Below are 17,197 nucleotides of genomic sequence, written 5' to 3'. Positions count from 1 at the left end.
TAATCTAAATGAGGTTTTTTTCAGTATTAGTTTGGATTACAAACTGTTTAACTACAGATTAATTACAGATGAAAGTGGGGCATTCCTTTACGTTATTTTCCGTTGTTGGCTTAGTTTCATAACAACATTTCGACATATAAAACTGGACATTTAGTTTCCCTTCTTTCTCAATAGTTTCATAATTTACGAAGAATAAGATTACCATCCAACTGGAGTTAAATGAGAAAATGGAATTTTACGTTATTCGACCAACAACTTCAGTATGTGTGTACTGTTTGGGAAAAACAGTTGAAGTAGAAAAGTAAGAGTTCTCTTCTACTTGTAATGCTTTCTGCTTGACTTATGAGCGAAGCTAAGAACATCGTCTCTCTTCCTTTCTTCCTGCTTCTATCTAATCTGTTTCCATGGAATTTTCTTCCGCTTATGAACAGGAAAAAAATATAACCTTCTCAATATAATGCGGTTATCCAACATGAAGGGGGAAAAAGTTACCTCTTCTGCTAAGAAAGATATGCGTGCAGCTTCTGAATAAATTAATCCCGTTCTTTCATAAAGGTAACTGGATGACTAGATAATCAGTGAATATTTTTTAAAATCTAGTTTTTCCAAGAAAGCAAGATTCCATCGTAATCAAGGTCATGCAAGTTTCTAGAAATGTTAACTGAAATTTCCAGAAAATTGCTCGACTGCAAGTAGAATTTCAGTTGTTATGGTGATTTGAGTTTCTTTAAACATTCCGGTCAAATGTTTTCTAAACTTACTTCTCTTATAAAAAGAGTATTTCTAGTGTAGGATAAAATAAGCATATTAAAGACTGAAGGCCTTATGCAGAGTCGTTCTGACGCGTGATTAGTGCCATACTAAAGAGTTTGACTAACATATGTTCCCTGCAGTAGTCAAGCCTTTAGTATGACGCTAATCATATGTCAAAACGACTCTGCATAAGGCTCTGAGGAACTACTGCTGATCCATAAGTCTGTTATATTAACACTTTCTTCACAAAATTTCTAATTCATGATCTCAAATGATCAAATGATTAAACTCCCTACTACAGAAAGCTGGGCCTTCTGAAACTTGCCGATAGACGTCATCTGCATCAACTCACATTTCTCTAAGACTTCGCGCTTTCAATAATTCTCCTACTTATTTGTATTTCAACGATTTCAACTACTAAATGCTCATCATGATCACGATACAAGACCAGGCATAAATAAACTCTTATCACTTCCATTACACTCGTCGAAATGTTACTCGAAACCGTTCTTTGCATTCACTATCCGTGCATGGAATGATCTTCCACCTAGCATACGACAATCTCAGTCAATGTCAGACTATCTCAGTCTATTCACGAAGTCGGTTAAACAGATCATCCATGAATTACTCTAGGCTTACTGACATCTGGCAAAAAAAATGTTGGTTTCTTTCCTTTTTACCTTTTATTTGTTCCTCGTGTTTCCTAATTGTATCTGAATTAGTAGTGGGCACAAAAATCCATTTTGCATGCTTCTTCAAAATCGGTTCGTTTTTCACCGAAACCGGTTATCGATTTTCTCCAAAACCGGTTCGGTTTTTCACCGGATCCAGTTTCGGTTTTCCTCAAAACCTGTCCCGTTTTTTTCTTTTTTTTTTCAAGATTTGTTCTATTTCTGACCAGAATAGTGTTTCGCTGTTCTCCGGAAACCGAATCTGTTTCCACAGAAGTAAATTTATGTCTCTTCCAAAAGTTTTCACCCAACCGGTTTTGGAGAAAACCGAACCGGTTTTTGGAGAAAACCGAAACTGGTTTCGGTGAAAACCGAACCGGTTTTGGAGAAAACAGAATTTTTTTAGAAACCGGTTTCCGGTTTTCATAAAAACCGGTTTTGCCCATCCCTAATCTGAATATATTATGTGTTTATTAATAATAATGTGTGTGTCCGTGTATGTTTGCGTATGATTGTGAGTGTAATTTTTGTTGTCATTTCAATGTGCGTTTTTTTGTTTTCAATTATTATTCTATAAATACTTAATATTACCATATTAGCCTTGTTGTCTGCATGGTCAAGTGGGAGACAAAGCATGATTAGCCTTAACTTCGCCATGTAAAATAAGACTAAATAAATAAAGAAAAAATAATTGTTTTATCCGCTTAAAAGCTCAAACATTTTTCCATGCATTGTCTTCCATATTAAATCTATATACTATATAGATAAAAATGAATGTTGCTATGTTTGTTACTTCATATCTCTTGAACCACCCGAACGATCTCGATCAAATTTTGAACACAGATGAGGTTTGAGCCTGGAATGTTTTTTTTTTTATCATTTTACTTTGACGATACATCTTAAGTGAAGGGGAGGAAAGATATGTAAAAATGATCAAAAATGATCGATATTAGTGTCGACTCCCTAGTTTTTCGAGTCGCTGAGATGATCAGTGACACTTCTGATGCCGTTTAAATTCAAATCCACTCCTTTATGCCCAAAATGAAACGTATTGTCCCCGCAAGAAAAACAAATATTCTTCTAATATGTAATATTTGTTAAATCCTCTTGTTTGAAAACTAAAACATTAGTATCTTCCTGCTAGTCTAGTGACTAGTGCGCTATCTTTCTGTACACGTGATCCTGGGTTTGATTCCCCATGGGAAAGTATTGAACGCATTAATGTGGTTCGGATTTCATCTTAAAGTCCACGCCTCATACAACATCAGTACAGAAAAATAGTACTAAACTTCAACAAACTAATACCTACTTTGGGCTCAACGTATATATTGTATATGGTTATCAAATCCTACAATTGGGGGAAACAACCGGCTTCAATTTCCAGTAGAAATTTGTATGTTTAAGATCACATATAACTCGGGGGTTTACGTGTTATATGGCTTTGATGGTAACTTGAATAAAATCAGAATCAACCAATATTTGTTCGACATATTTCCCCCCCTTAACATCGATATATCATCTTCCCATTCAAGGAATATGTCCAATCTGTAATCATATCTACAAACAATATTTAAAAAGTCTTGATGGTTGTTGGAAAGGTACAAACTTCTAGAAAAAAAAAAAAAAGAGGATGAAAACTTGGATTTGTGTACTTCTGACGAAACAAAAATCAAAGATGTGGGAATAACAATTTAAGATTGAATATAGTATTTAAAAATGCGGGAGATAAAGGATAAGTTGACCTTGGATTATTAGGAATCTTTCACGATCTGAAACATAATAACCCCTTTGGTCGACTTATAGCGTCTCAATCCAAGGCCGGACTTCAAGATCTCTTATCTTGATCGAGGAAAGACATAGTTTCATTTGTCGTCCAGTGGCGTGTCCCTCATTTCTTATAAATAGGTGTAAACAAGAAAGAAAGTTACATATTATCTTTCGCGTTGTCTAGGTGAAATTCTTTCACCTTTTACTCGGTGAGATTCTCTTATGGTTTAAAATGGATAATTGAAATAAGATTCAGGCTCATGTTAACTTTGCTTTACTTTAGTAACTTCATAAAAGAAATAAAATTAAAAATCTCTGACCAAAGCAAGTATTAAATAAAAATAAAAATTGTGTAACAATTTCGCCAACTAATTAATCTTATTGGCTTCATTAGACACAGTAGAATACAAAAGTGAGTTGCCTCTTAATATAACAAAATCCTTGAGACTGGTTCTAAACTCTGATTGCTGATCAGAGTATTCTCAATCAATCAGAAGTGAAGTTCATAATGTAGCAACAAACCATAAATCCATTTCCTCCCCTGGATCAGTAGACATTACTGGGCCTCAACAAGGTTGAAACTAAGTTTTTTTTTTCTCAATAACTTGTTCAAACTTTTCATCAATTTTTAAGACCAATACTCGAATTCATGACATATCCTTGTTCTTTTTCAACATATATAACCCCCTTTCACTTTCTTACCAAAGTGCTTTGTTCTTGATCTAACGCTTCAACTTCTCAGCAATTAATATTATGTCCCGTGCCCTCATATGCTTGTAAATGGCCTTTCTTTCTCTTTGTAACCTTATGTACATCATCATCGTTTTCTTTCAGCTTTTCGCCGTTTCACCAATATAACAGCTGTCACCAGTGGTGCTATTCTAATTTTTAACAACTGGTTCTCTCTCTCTCTCTCTCTCTCTCTCTCTCTCTCTCTCTTTCTCTCTTTCTCTCCCCATATATATGGAGAGAGAGAGAGAAAAAAAGAGAGAGATAGTAGATGGATAGGTAGGTAATTTAGATAGATATAAATTCTATTAGGAAACAACCATACAAAATAAATAAAAGCAAATTTTTAGTGGATACCCCAAGTAGTCAGTAGCGACCTTCACAGTATCCTAACAAGGTGATGTGACGAAATTATGTACGTAGTACTGTGAATATCTTGGAAACGAGTTGTCCATCAGAAAGTATTGAAAAGACTTTAATCCAGCAATGGATCGACAATTCTGGATAATGGTGTTTCAAATATAAATAATGTTGTTTCACATAAGGTTATTTATATTGAACCTTTACCCTCACCATTTCACTCATATGATCCAAGTTTTCACTCGATATCTGAGCACCATTCTTGATATTTTATGCGTGTTTGTGTGTGTGTGTTAGGTCTCTGTATAACAAACTGTTCTGCGAGCTCAAAATATTTAACAACCGGTTCTAGCGAACCGGCTAAATAGCACTACTGGCTGTCACAATTACAATGCCTGATCCTGTAAATAACTTCTTTCCATCACCTTTTGCCTTCTTTTATTCATACGTATCACAGTCTACAGCCTCTTATTTCCATTTTCTATATGCTGAAACGTTCTCTATCTTCTTAAATGCTCTCGTTACTACTTCTGTGTCCTTTTCCATACTCTCTAATCCCCACCAAGACGTCCTTCCTTCCCCTCCATCTTCCTGTATATTCTTCTTCTATATCTTTTTACTGTTTCGTTCTTTTCTTTTTCTCCTTTCCATTTCAAGCTTTCTTTTTATTATATTGTTTGGTCTTCAGATACTTGTAAACTTCTTCTATCTCCTTCCGCTTTTACAAGTACCTGGAGACTAACGGATACAATAAAAGAAATTTTGCAATGGAAAGGAGAAGAAAAGAAGCAAAACACTAAAAAGATAATAAGATTAACAACGGTGGAAATCACTATTACCTCTTTACTATTTTTTTAAAGTCTAAATTTTCCAAGTAAAAAAGCCTAGGGAATAAATTTGGCTTTTTAAAAAAAAAAATTCTCCGATCCCTTAGATTCCTAGTAAATAATATCCTCCTAGGATATTTATGATGTTCCTTGGAATCAAAGAAATCAAATATTCTGACTTCTACATCCACTTAAGATTATATTGTACAGTGCCGGGGAACGCGTAGGGACGCCGTCCCTCCACCTCGAAAATATATGTACGGCGTCTCCCAGTTCCTAAAAATACAATGGGCAAAGACAGACAGAGGAACGGCGTAGCGTCATGCTGCTACCTACCGTCCCCCCACCTTTTCAGATCCACTTTTACCCCTGAGCTGTACATAGTGAGGATACAAGATTTATTATGATTCTAAGGAAACATCACACATATACAAAAATGATATTTGTGTATGTAAGTGTACCCAATGTTGGAAAACAATCAGAAACGGATCCCGGCGATACCTTAATCTTCGAGAAACGATCTGATTTAAACTCTTTCGCTCCGTGGCTAAGGGGTACGGCGATGATGATAAACGAAATGATGGAATGAACAAAGTGGGAGGAAACTCGAAAACTCTTGCACACGATTATGCTATTTATATAACACACGTCAATTAGATATCATCGTTTCATGCCTACATGTGTGTTGGAAAAATTAAATGAACTCTTTCAGTTTAACGTCCTACGATTATGCCTTTTTGAGGCTAAGGGAGACGGATAATTGAGGCAAGTGAATGATACGGAAGAATTGGTGGGATGAGATTGTGGAAGGAAACTGAGAACCCGAAGAAAACCCACGGACACGATGTTGTTCACCATACATATATATTGGAAATAAAAATTGATGTATTAAGCACGATACCCAATCAACACTCATTTAAACAGGTATGTGCAAGTTGCAAAAGGGCGTGGACCAATCACAGGGGACTTACTAGAGTCGAGGGCCGTATGAACAATGTATAACATTTTTTATAACAATCGAATGGTCATATTTAGTGGAGAAACCCGTTCATCGTACATTAACATCACAGGAACACAAAAAATTTAAAACGGTAACCAAAATTTTACTAAAAGGAAAGCAGGAAAAATCTATTTATAATTTTAGTGGAGAATTTGCATTTTCATGTTCTGAAGTAGTCTCGCAATGTTCCGTGGTACACTGTATGTTCCAACGAGAACGATATTTTCCAAAGTGAACATCAGTTATGCAGGAAATATTTTAAATGAAGTTTATGTAAGAAGTATATTTTCAATAAGGGATCAGGCCGGATGAAAGGGTCCAGTGCGCCGGCTGTTCCACATGGCTGCATTAACATGTATGGAACATAATATATGATTCTACTTCAGATCCAATGTATGATTAGCCGAAGCTTAGTTGCATGTGTAGTGAAAGATGGAAGAATTAATGTAACGATGGTTGCAGGAGAAAAGTAGAGAGAATGTATGTATAAGAAGCTCAGATTCGAAGAAGGCATTTGGTGAGTGCCCGATCACGAACCTATCATTCCACGATCAGTTGCCTGTGAATGATTGGTTCATTCCCTTTCAATGGCCCTCTGTGGATAGGTTATTAATAATGCATCCTTTCTGTGCATGTGGTCAAGGGTTGTATTCCGGTGATAATACTTGCCTCGGATAGAAATCCGAGTATTAGTTCGAATCCGACTTTAATTCGTAGATCTCGTCTCAAACAGTTTTGATGTTTAGAATGGATTTCCATTGGTTGGAGTTTTACACCTCTACAGTATGAGATAAGACCTATAACAAAATACAATCTGATCGCTCCTCAAGCTTGAACTCTGTGCAAGTGTCATCGCCGTAGATCAAACCCAAAACAACACAGAGAAAGCATCACCGTTACCCACTTGACTAGGAAGGGACACTTGATCACCTTCGAAAATGAAATGAAATCTTTGAGTTTTACGTCCCACGGTTATGCCGGTTAGGCTAAAGGAGACGGTGATGATGAGTAATGAATGAAATGGTGGAATGAAGAAAGTGGGAGGAAACGGGAGAACCCCGAGAAAACCCACGCACACGGTGTTTGTCCACCACAAAGTTCACTTGGCGGGGCTGGGATCGAACCCGGGACCCCAAGCACCAGAGTTGAACGCTCTACCACTGAGCCACCGCGGCCCCTAGATCACCTTCGAGGACAGAATTTCACAAGAATTTTAGGAAAACTAAAAATGGATTATAAGAGTGCGATCTTCGTCAATAATTAGTTTTTGGATCAGGGACCACAAAATTCTTGAACAGCTCCTAAATCGAATTTTTGTATTTTCTGCAGAATGAGCACATCATACTGAGTTAACTGATTATCTGGGTTTCGTTATACTATATGTAGTTCTCCAGATATAAGGCTACAAGTAAATTTTTGATTGAAATATATTGTTTTTTTTTTATTTAAAAAAAGAGAAAAAATTCTAGTATTCAGGGATTTATGGTTGAGTTGTTGGTCATATGAGTTTGTACTGGACAACTTCGATTTCGTGAGTTTCATCATGGTTCTCTTTTTTACTTTCACATTCGCATTCTACCAATTCTTTCATAACTGTTTAGTTTCATCAATCATCCGTCTTCTTTTGTCTATTGAGGTGTAAGGTAAATCCGGAATATTTATTTTTAATATATGTAATTTAATCCATTTATTATTTGGTCTTTATACGACTAGATCCTTTGGTTAGCTGGAGGCTCTGCCTCCAGTCTCCCGCATTTGAAGACGCTCGCCTCGCACCTCTTAATCCCACAATTCTACGGATTTCAAGTTTCTTTTGTTATTTCAACTATCTAAAAGACAAGATTTTGTATCCCAAGGAAACACTAATTTAGATAACATGGGAAATTATTCATCCCCATTTTAGACCCCTTAAAAACTAAAAATATTCACTTTTGGCAGTATTCTTATGAGGCTGTCCCGGAAGGCAAAATTCATCATTCTAATCCTGCCGGAAGTGCCTAAACATTCTGGGGCGTAGGTGATGTCCCATACAAATAACATGGAAAAGATTTTACAGTTCTCCAAAATATCACTTTAAATTTGGAAATTGTTGTTTCTGGAAATTTATTTAGGGAATTCTGACGAAAACGCACAAGCCTACCGAATTTAAAGTTTTTATTCCAATTCCAAGCACCTAAAATATGAGATTATAGGTTAAAAAGGCCCATTTAAATAACACGAATTTCATCATCTCCCCTTTAGACCAGCCTAAAACTTAAAAATATTCACTTTTGGTAATTTTCCTGTGGGTTAGTGCCAAAAAGCTACAATCATGCAAAATTTTAACTTTTCACGTCAACCGGAAATAACTGTTATGTCACTTCATGTAGTTTTATATATATGGATAGGATAGGATGTGTAGTTTCATATATATAAATGGATAGGATAGGATAGTAAATTAGGATTGGATGTTTAATATTGAAACACCAAGCAAAACACAAAGTAATATTGAGGTTGCAATTTCATATTTGTCAATAAACATTTGACAACAAGAGGAAGAAAACTGAAGTTTACTTAAAGCACAAAATTAAATTTAAAGCAAAAAAAGATGAAAAACTGTGTAAAAGCACAGTTAATATCTGAATATTAGTTCACTACTAATACAAAAAATTTAAAGCAAAAGCAGATTTTCGGTGGATATAAAAGCGTGTCTACATGTGTTTGCTGCTTGAAACGATAACCGAGAAGATGAAGTGCGTCAATTTCTTCTCAGAGCACCTCAAAATCTTGTATGAGCGGATGTGTAATATGTTCCAGAATCTTATGAAGGTAATGATGAGATATGAACCCAATTTCTCTCAGTGAACGATTTGTCAACTAATTTACTACCTGCTGAGGAGGAAAACCCGCTTCAGATTGCTTCCGTGGATTTTCGTTAGCAGAGAAATCTCGCTGTGAAAATGCCTTCATCGGCGCCTTCGATCGAAGAATCCGATATAGAAGATGGCACTGTGGCATTCCCAACAAAAATGAGGAGACACTTCGTACATTCTGTAACTGTGTAGAACACCAACATTTTTCTATATCCTACAAACAATACTGACTTTATTTCATTTTATCTAATTTTATATATCGCTTATATTTTTTTATTTGATCCATGAGTTTAATAAATGTTGATACCTTTAATAACGTGGTAACTAATTATGATGCTAATGAACTGAACAGGAGGCGGCAGCAATAGTTCAGTGGTAAAGCATTCACCTCTGGTGCATGGGATTCCTGGATCGCTCCCAGCTCCCGCAAGTCGGTTTCGTATTGGACGAACACTGTATGCATGAGTTTTCTACAGGTTCTCTTGTATTTTCCTATTTTTGTCATTCCAATATGCATCTCATCGTCACCATGTCCTTTAGCTTCGATACATAATCGTTGGACATTAAACTAAAGAAGCATAGAAGCTTACACTAAATTAAGGTTTCTCAAATTGTGCACCAACTGTTTCTCAAACTCTGGTACCTTCACTGGTTTACAAAAGCGCCATGAAATATTTAGAAAATTTTACTGATATGACAGCCTTAGAAGTGTCGTTGTTGAAGATTTCACATAAAGAATTGTTCATGAAGTTAAAATGTACTTTTATGTATTTGGAGAGCCGGATTTAGGTTTAATTAGACCTTAAGCTAATAAAGCTTTACTTTGATAATGAGAAAGCTGTTTTTAATGTGTAAAGCTTTACTTTGATAATGAGATAGCTGTTTTTAATGTGTAAAGCTTTACTTTGATAATGACAAAGTGTTTGCACTGCAGTCTGCAGCTGCATGTTACATGCCATGCAACTAGGATATGCAGAACGTAGGCATTTTATATACAAAAATGACCAAATTAGTGGTATTTAAGTAGATGGCTAGCACGACGGTCCCCATCAGTAGATTGTAACAGTCTGCGTAGCATAGAACATTATTCCTCTAAGTAGATTTTAATCTTATGTTTTGAAAATGTACATCAAGTTTTTCCTTTAAATTTTTTGGGGGCTCGCAAGAAAGTGGTGCCCTAAAGTATAGCCTCTTTAGCTTATACGTAAGCCTAGCCACACTTCGAAAGTTTCCAGTTGATTTTCCTCAATTCTGCGTAATATCCATATGTTTAGATGTAGGTAAGAATGTATGTGTTTATGTTTTAGGTTCTCCTAACTTGAGACATCATCGAGGAGTCGTGGTATACTAAAGGAGCCGTGACCCAGGATACTGCATAAGCTATCTTTACAATTGTCATCCTCATCATCATCGTTGGTATTCCGCCATTATTGGTGGATCTTTTGCCGCAACTGAGAAGCTTCCATGCTTCATGGTCTTCAACTAATCTCTTCGACTTCACGTACGATTCTTTTGTCCATTAATTGTAATCTCCTTCATCCCCTCCCTCTCTCTACTGAGACCATACCCTCTAACAATATGCCTCATGATACAGTTCCTTCTCAGCCAACGTCCTTACAAGTTTCTCTTACTCTTAATGATATCTAAAATTGTTTTTTCTCCCGTACCATTTCTAACACCTCATTCATTTTCCGTTCGGCCCAGCTAATTCGCTCCATTCTTCTCAACATCTACATTTATAAATCTTCTAGTTGCTTTTTTAAAATCATTTTTACGTATTTTACATGTTTCTGGCCATACAGTAGCTACAATACCCCACACGAAGTATTTTTTGAGTTTTTCTCAACTCTTTATTCAAGGTCACACAAAATAGAATTTTCTTCCTCCTAAATGCTTCTTTCGCCATTGCTATCCTTGCTTTTATTTCACGATCACACTACATATCACTAATATTACTACCCATGTATCGAAAAGTGGTCTCCTGTTCTGTTTTCTTCCCTGTTACTTTTATATTTGACATCAACCGCTTCGATTCAGTCACCTATAATAAAAGTAAGCCTGTATTTCTAGTTATTTGATGCCGTTTATGTGTATCAAAATTACCTAACACGTATAATATAGAGAAGGTAAAACGAAGGACTACATTCAACACTATTTTGGAAAGACATAAAATGATTGAACACATGTTATGAAGACCCAAATGCTGTGTGTATAATAGATGTAAAGGCTCCACTTCCTTGGCTTCATCACTTATGGATATGATATAGTCTGCACCAGATCCCGGCTTTCTTTACTTCCCTAGGTTGCCCCCAAAACTCATTGAAAAGCCCTTGAGCCTCAGAGTCACACTGAAATGTATCACCCGCCTCTGCCAGGCATTGAACCCTGAATACCCAGTTCTCATACGTTTGCTAAATGTGCTACTGCACTACCGCAACATATATATATATACAGTATGTTAAGAAAGTCTATCATTAAACTCCGGGAGATGATTTGATTATATCAAATGAACTTAAAAAAATGTAATAAACATCGGTCTTATGTAATTTGGCTGAGCATTCGTTTCGCCGGAACCGGATGATTCTGAAACATGGAAATTTAAATATATAATATATTAGTTCCTGTGTAATACCTTGAACACCTTCGGTAGGTCCCATTTATCAAACTAACCATTTTGAAATGCGATACTTCATACTTCAACAATTTGTAACTCTAACATGAAGTATTTCTAAATGTATGTACCGTATATTAGATTTTTTTTTATTTCAATTGATATTAAGGATTACTTCACGGAGTTTCATCACCAAATTTCTAAACATATGATATAGTCACGTTCAAACGAATAAATATACTTTCTTTTCAAATATCCTTTACTTGCTGTTACATTGTAATAAAAGAATTTGTGATTTTAAAAAAAATCTTCGCGAAGAACGTATCTTACGTTTACTATGACCTGTTTTATAATTTTAAAAGTTTCTGAAATATGTATATGTACGTATCTATATATTCATTTTAAAACAAACTTACTGTACAAAAGAGTGAGGCGATAATATTGAAGGTTACTGGGTGAAGGTTGAGTTGAGCTGGTTTTGAGTTTAACGTCCCCTTCAGCAGCGAGGCTATATGAGACGTGAACCTACTGATTAATCTGGAATTCGAACCACATGAGTTCCCGCTGGGAATCCAACCCGGGTCTCCCACGCCATAAGGGCTTACGCTAACCGTCCGGTGAAGCTCCTTTGTGGCTAAGCGAAGGTATCATAGCAGGAGACGTTAGTAGTAACAAGAGCCTCAAAGATTAGTGAAAATGAAGACCTTTCCATGTATGATTTGTACGTTACACAGTTACAAATATGGTTAAGTCATAGTTATTAGTTGTAATTATATAGACTACTAACTTTTGTTACGTTGCTAATTAATTCAAACTGACACCTAACATGAAATTCGCGTTCTTATACTAAATCTTCTATGAGATTTCTATTTTTATCGCTTAGAAACTAAGATCTGTAGAGGAAATACAAATTGGAATACTTCAGTTTTGAGAATAAACACAAAAAACGCTTTTACGCACAGAAAATGTAAATTTATTTTGAAGATGTGAGCACAGAAAGCATGAATAAGGCGGTTCATAATGTTTCTAGCACAATTTCTTATATCGATAAATTGGTAAATATTTTCCAAATAGAAGTAGTGCCCCTTTTTGGATGAATGGCTAACGCGCATGTCTACTATACGCGTGGTCATGGATTTGATTTGCAGTAGATGCATTTGTAATGAATACGACCTGACAAATTGGTAGTATCTGTCTTTAAAAGTTCTGAATAATATAGTCTCTTGTTAACTGAAATGAATCGACCAACCAATCAATCAAACAGAAGAATGAGAGAAATGATATAAAATGTTTTACCATATATTATGAAATACAAACCTATGTTACATTTGATTACTACGGGAACGACTAATTTCTATTGATGCAAGAAATTATAATTCATTATTTTTGTTTCGAGCAGGGATACAATACTACGTAACAATGCTCAAACATTGTTACCTAGTATGAGCCTTTGTATTACCTCCACTGAGATTACGAAGGGCTAAATCTATTATTAGCTAAGCCTCACATCGACCAGAGGACAAAAGAACAAAGCCAAGGCAGGGGGAGGGAGGAGAGGGTGTAGAGGATGCAAGGAGGGAGAGATAGATCTGAGTGCTTTGATCATTTGTCTTAATTACAACGTTAAAGATGTCTTTGCCAAGTATACGCTCAGGTGAGTATGCAGTACTAGACTTTGTTTCATTATTCACAGTTTGTTGAATGTGCTGCACCTTGGACTGGTTGTCCTGTTCTCGTCAATATTCGGCTAGCCTAAATGTTGTCTCCAATATGACTGGAGCTTAGAATCAGCTCTTGACAGAGCACAGACCAACATGGAAGATGGACTTTCTCAGTATAGACCGTTCCCCACTCGACTATTTCCCCTCAAGACAGCCGAAACGACCTACACTATCTCTTTCAAATAATAATTATAATTGTTCACATGTCATTCCTTGCATGAATGAGAATTAGACGTAAAATTTTACATATATATTGGATGTATGTTGGTTCTGTTAAGTGGAAGGTTAATTTTTAGTCATGAGAAACGAAGATAGGTTGAGAACTATCTATGACCACCAAAGCTAACAGAATGCTTTGTCTTTAAATCGTTTTATGAATGTAAAAGATACATTCGAACGTAGTAAGATACTTTATACGGAGAATTTACATTTACATCTATCCATTTAAATGAGAGTCAAAGTAACAAAAGAACGTTTACACGACTGGAAAAATATCCTTCTCAAACACATAGAATAAAGCATTAAGTCTTGGTTTTAAATTCATAAGGTTCCGAATTAGAATTCTTAACACTCAGTTGCATGTTTGTTTCATACCAAAGTTTTAGTTTAGCTTACAAAAGTTGCAATTAGAGAAGCATTGAAGTCAACTTTATTTTATAATATTTCTAATATGGTCGTGCAATGGTTATAATGAAACTTACCTTCTAATGGAAAACACTGCTCCGAGACAAAACCCGAATATCAAAATTCTGGAAAGAAAATGAAAATAGTATTACATAAAGCATGGTAATTACTTTAACTATATTAACAAGTATTTTTTTCGTTACAGATTACATTTAAAAGCATACAAAATCAAATGAGGCAGAAAATAACTACATTTCAATTGTGGATACTTAACAAACCGCAGCGGTAGATCGTTCACCTCTAGTGCATGGGGTCTGTGGATCGATAACAGTTCGCTCAAAGTGAGCTTTGTGGGTGAGAAACACATTGTTCGTAGGTTTTCTTGGAATTCTCCCCATTTCCTTCCACTTTCTTCATTCCACCATTTCATTCATTCCTCATTATCACCGTCTCCTTTAGCCTAACCGGCATAATCGTGGGACGTAAAACTCAAAGATTTCATTTTTTGTGGATTCTTATTAGTAGTACTCTTTGCACTTGTGTTCTCTCATGACACAAAGTGGGTAAATATTGACCTTTTGCCACGTATGATGGTTATGAAAAGTAAGAGTGTTTATAGAAGCCAGTACATTGTATTAATCAGTGGTGTACCTAGCGTTAAGAGACCCTAGAGCAAGAGCGAAACTTCAAGTCATATCTTCCTACCCTTTTCCAACCACTACATTATTTCCTTCAGATTTATCTGTTTCCTTCTGATCTTTCGGTTAAACATGATTTTGACTTCGGAGGAAACGAAGAAAAAGAAGAAATATCATTATTCAAAATATTATGTTCAGTTTACCTCAAACATTTTACAAGATTTAACAAGCTTAAATGATCGAAGAAATCATCTCACCTTTCAATACGGCTACCGTATCATACTTAACCCTACAGTGCATGATTTTTTTTGTATTTAAGTGAAATAATATACAGGCATATGATAACACACTTCTAATTAATATCCGAATAGAAAAACGTCCTAAAATGTGAAAATACTTTGTATCACTTATGATACATTATGCATCAATAGTTCATGTTCTTCTCTCGTACAAAATCAAATTATAGCATTCGTAAAAAAACAATTAGGAAACTTACTTCATGAACTTGGAATTTTTGCAACTTCGAAACTATTCTTTGTCGTTCAGAGTAGACGACCCATAAGCTCTTCTATTCTCACTTTCGCTAAGCACGCGCACGACTTCTTTCTCTCTGTACCGAAGCAACATTTTCCTGACATCTACCGGATATATAGTGAACTATGTGCTCAGGAGAAATATTAAATATGATACAATATGTATTTCTGATACAGCTCACGACCTGAACATTAATACTAGCCATGAGTTATTTTGTATCAAATATGATACAATATGCATTGTAGGGTTAATTTTCATACATAAATAACAATGTTCCGTAGTTTAACAATTTTAAACTTGTGAATAATCTGCTCAAAATCCTTTGTTCACTTCCTCGTTCTCTGCACTAAGCAGAGCCAGATCAGTCTGTCTTAACCAATGCACGTGCGTAAATCCAAAAATAGTTTTATTTGCTGAATGATCATTCAGAGCTGACAACGGAAGCAGCAATGGGAAACATTATTTGAGTGATGACTTACAGATGGAGAACACGCCTCTTCTTTCCCATGACCCACGATTAATTTGAGAAGCTCTTTAGGCCTTGGAATGTTTGCAGTGAGTTAGAAGTAACATTCTGGTGACCAAAATCCACCCTTCGATTGCTCTTCACCAATATCACTACTGTTGCATTCTTCTAGGTTTGTGCATTTGTTTTCTAAGGAGTTAGTATCAGCATCATTACATAATGTATTGAGATACTTAAGAAATATGAATTTTAAACAATAAATGTATTTTTACGTACGTAGAAAATAGAGTCAGTTATTTATAACAGCATTATATGGTTAGACTTAATCCTCCAAGATTAATATAAAAATTAGGCAGTATCGATTCGACTCTAATATCAATTATTTTTGACATTTAAAATTGTATCCATTATCAGTGCTGATGTTGATGGAGCTTAAACTTTGAAAGTAAATGAATTAATGAAATATTTAACCAAGAACATTCTCTTCAATGCTGTCATTCGCCTCTATTCCTAGGTTAGCTAGAAAGCACGGCTTTTGTAACTCTAAAATAAAGAAATGAATGAGTTGCGCCTGAATCCTATCTACCATTCAAAATTGTGGTTTCTAGCTTGTTTCCCTGGCCGTTGATCAGCGAGTCTGTCAGGTCTAATACTTTTATAAGCAAGTAAATACCAGTACGTTATAGTACTCGCGCCGAGTCGTGAAGCTTGGGCTCTAAACCAATCATAGAAATATTTTGCTTGAGCTCCGATACATTGGAAAACTTCGGTACAATTCGTGGAGCCGCTTCCCGAGCGCACACTTGGAGAAACGTCAAACAGCTGAAATTCACCAACAATGTTGCCAAACTTTGAAGACATAGTAAACGAGTACATAAAATAAGCATTTAAATATTACCAATAATAACACTGCACAACAATAACTACTGTAACAACTATTCTAAAATGGTAACAATAGCACAAATAGTAACAACAAAAATATAACGCAACAAAAAACAATTAACAAAACAGAACTTGACGCCAATCCGACAACACTGTACTCTCGGGAGATGTTTTCCGTGTAATGCGAGAGAAGACACTGACAGAATTTGATGGGTGGGGGTAGACGACTGGAACACACCCTCGCGTTCTATTGGGTGGTGAAATCGGTAGATCTAGGTCAAGCTTCAAGACTCGGGGCTAGTACTATAGCAGTAAATACAATTAACTATGAAAAAAGACATCAGCAACAACATAATTGCTTTCTGTTATCAAGATAGTTCTGTTTTTCTCCCACTTTTTCTTTTTAAATGTTTTTATTCTGCTGTTTTACTCAGTAATTTATCTAAGAATTAGGTGTGATTCGAACATGCATCATTCAGTGTGTTCGTCGATAGCAAAAAGTTTATTGTTGTATTGTTCCATAGATTTACCCATGTCTTAAATTGTTTTCATCATTGTTTTGTTTCGTGATTTTACCCATTGTTTCACGGATCATTTGAATAGACTGTATTGGTGGTGTCTCTTAACAACAATGAGATTGATTATTCAGCGTTTTATTCTGAAATTTAGCCACGAATTCTTGTATCATTTGCGTATAGAACGTTCAGAAAGATAGTCGACAAAAAAATCTTTGATTGTTCAACTTTTATTACGTAGTTTCCA

The 17,197-nt window shown here is 35.6% G+C and overlaps 1 protein-coding gene across 6 annotated transcripts in view; it reads right to left on the bottom strand.

The window, feature by feature from the left end:
* The window catches only part of SPR (G protein-coupled sex peptide receptor), a 2,424,528-nt gene that overhangs the window by 1,930,008 nt on the left and 477,323 nt on the right, over positions 1–17,197 (bottom strand). For all 6 annotated transcript variants that reach the window (XM_081726000.1, XM_081725998.1, XM_081726002.1 and 3 more), the window contains one exon: positions 13,993–14,040. The gene's annotated coding sequence lies outside the window, so the exon portion shown is untranslated. The remainder of the gene's footprint in view (positions 1–13,992; positions 14,041–17,197) is intronic.

The sequence above is a fragment of the Thermobia domestica genome, chromosome 9, assembly GCF_964235325.1.
Source record: "Thermobia domestica chromosome 9, izTheDome1.hap1.1, whole genome shotgun sequence".
Lineage (NCBI taxonomy): Eukaryota > Metazoa > Arthropoda > Insecta > Zygentoma > Lepismatidae > Thermobia > Thermobia domestica.
The sequence above is the reverse complement of the archived record's forward strand: the minus strand, read 5'-3'. Positions and strand labels throughout refer to the sequence as shown.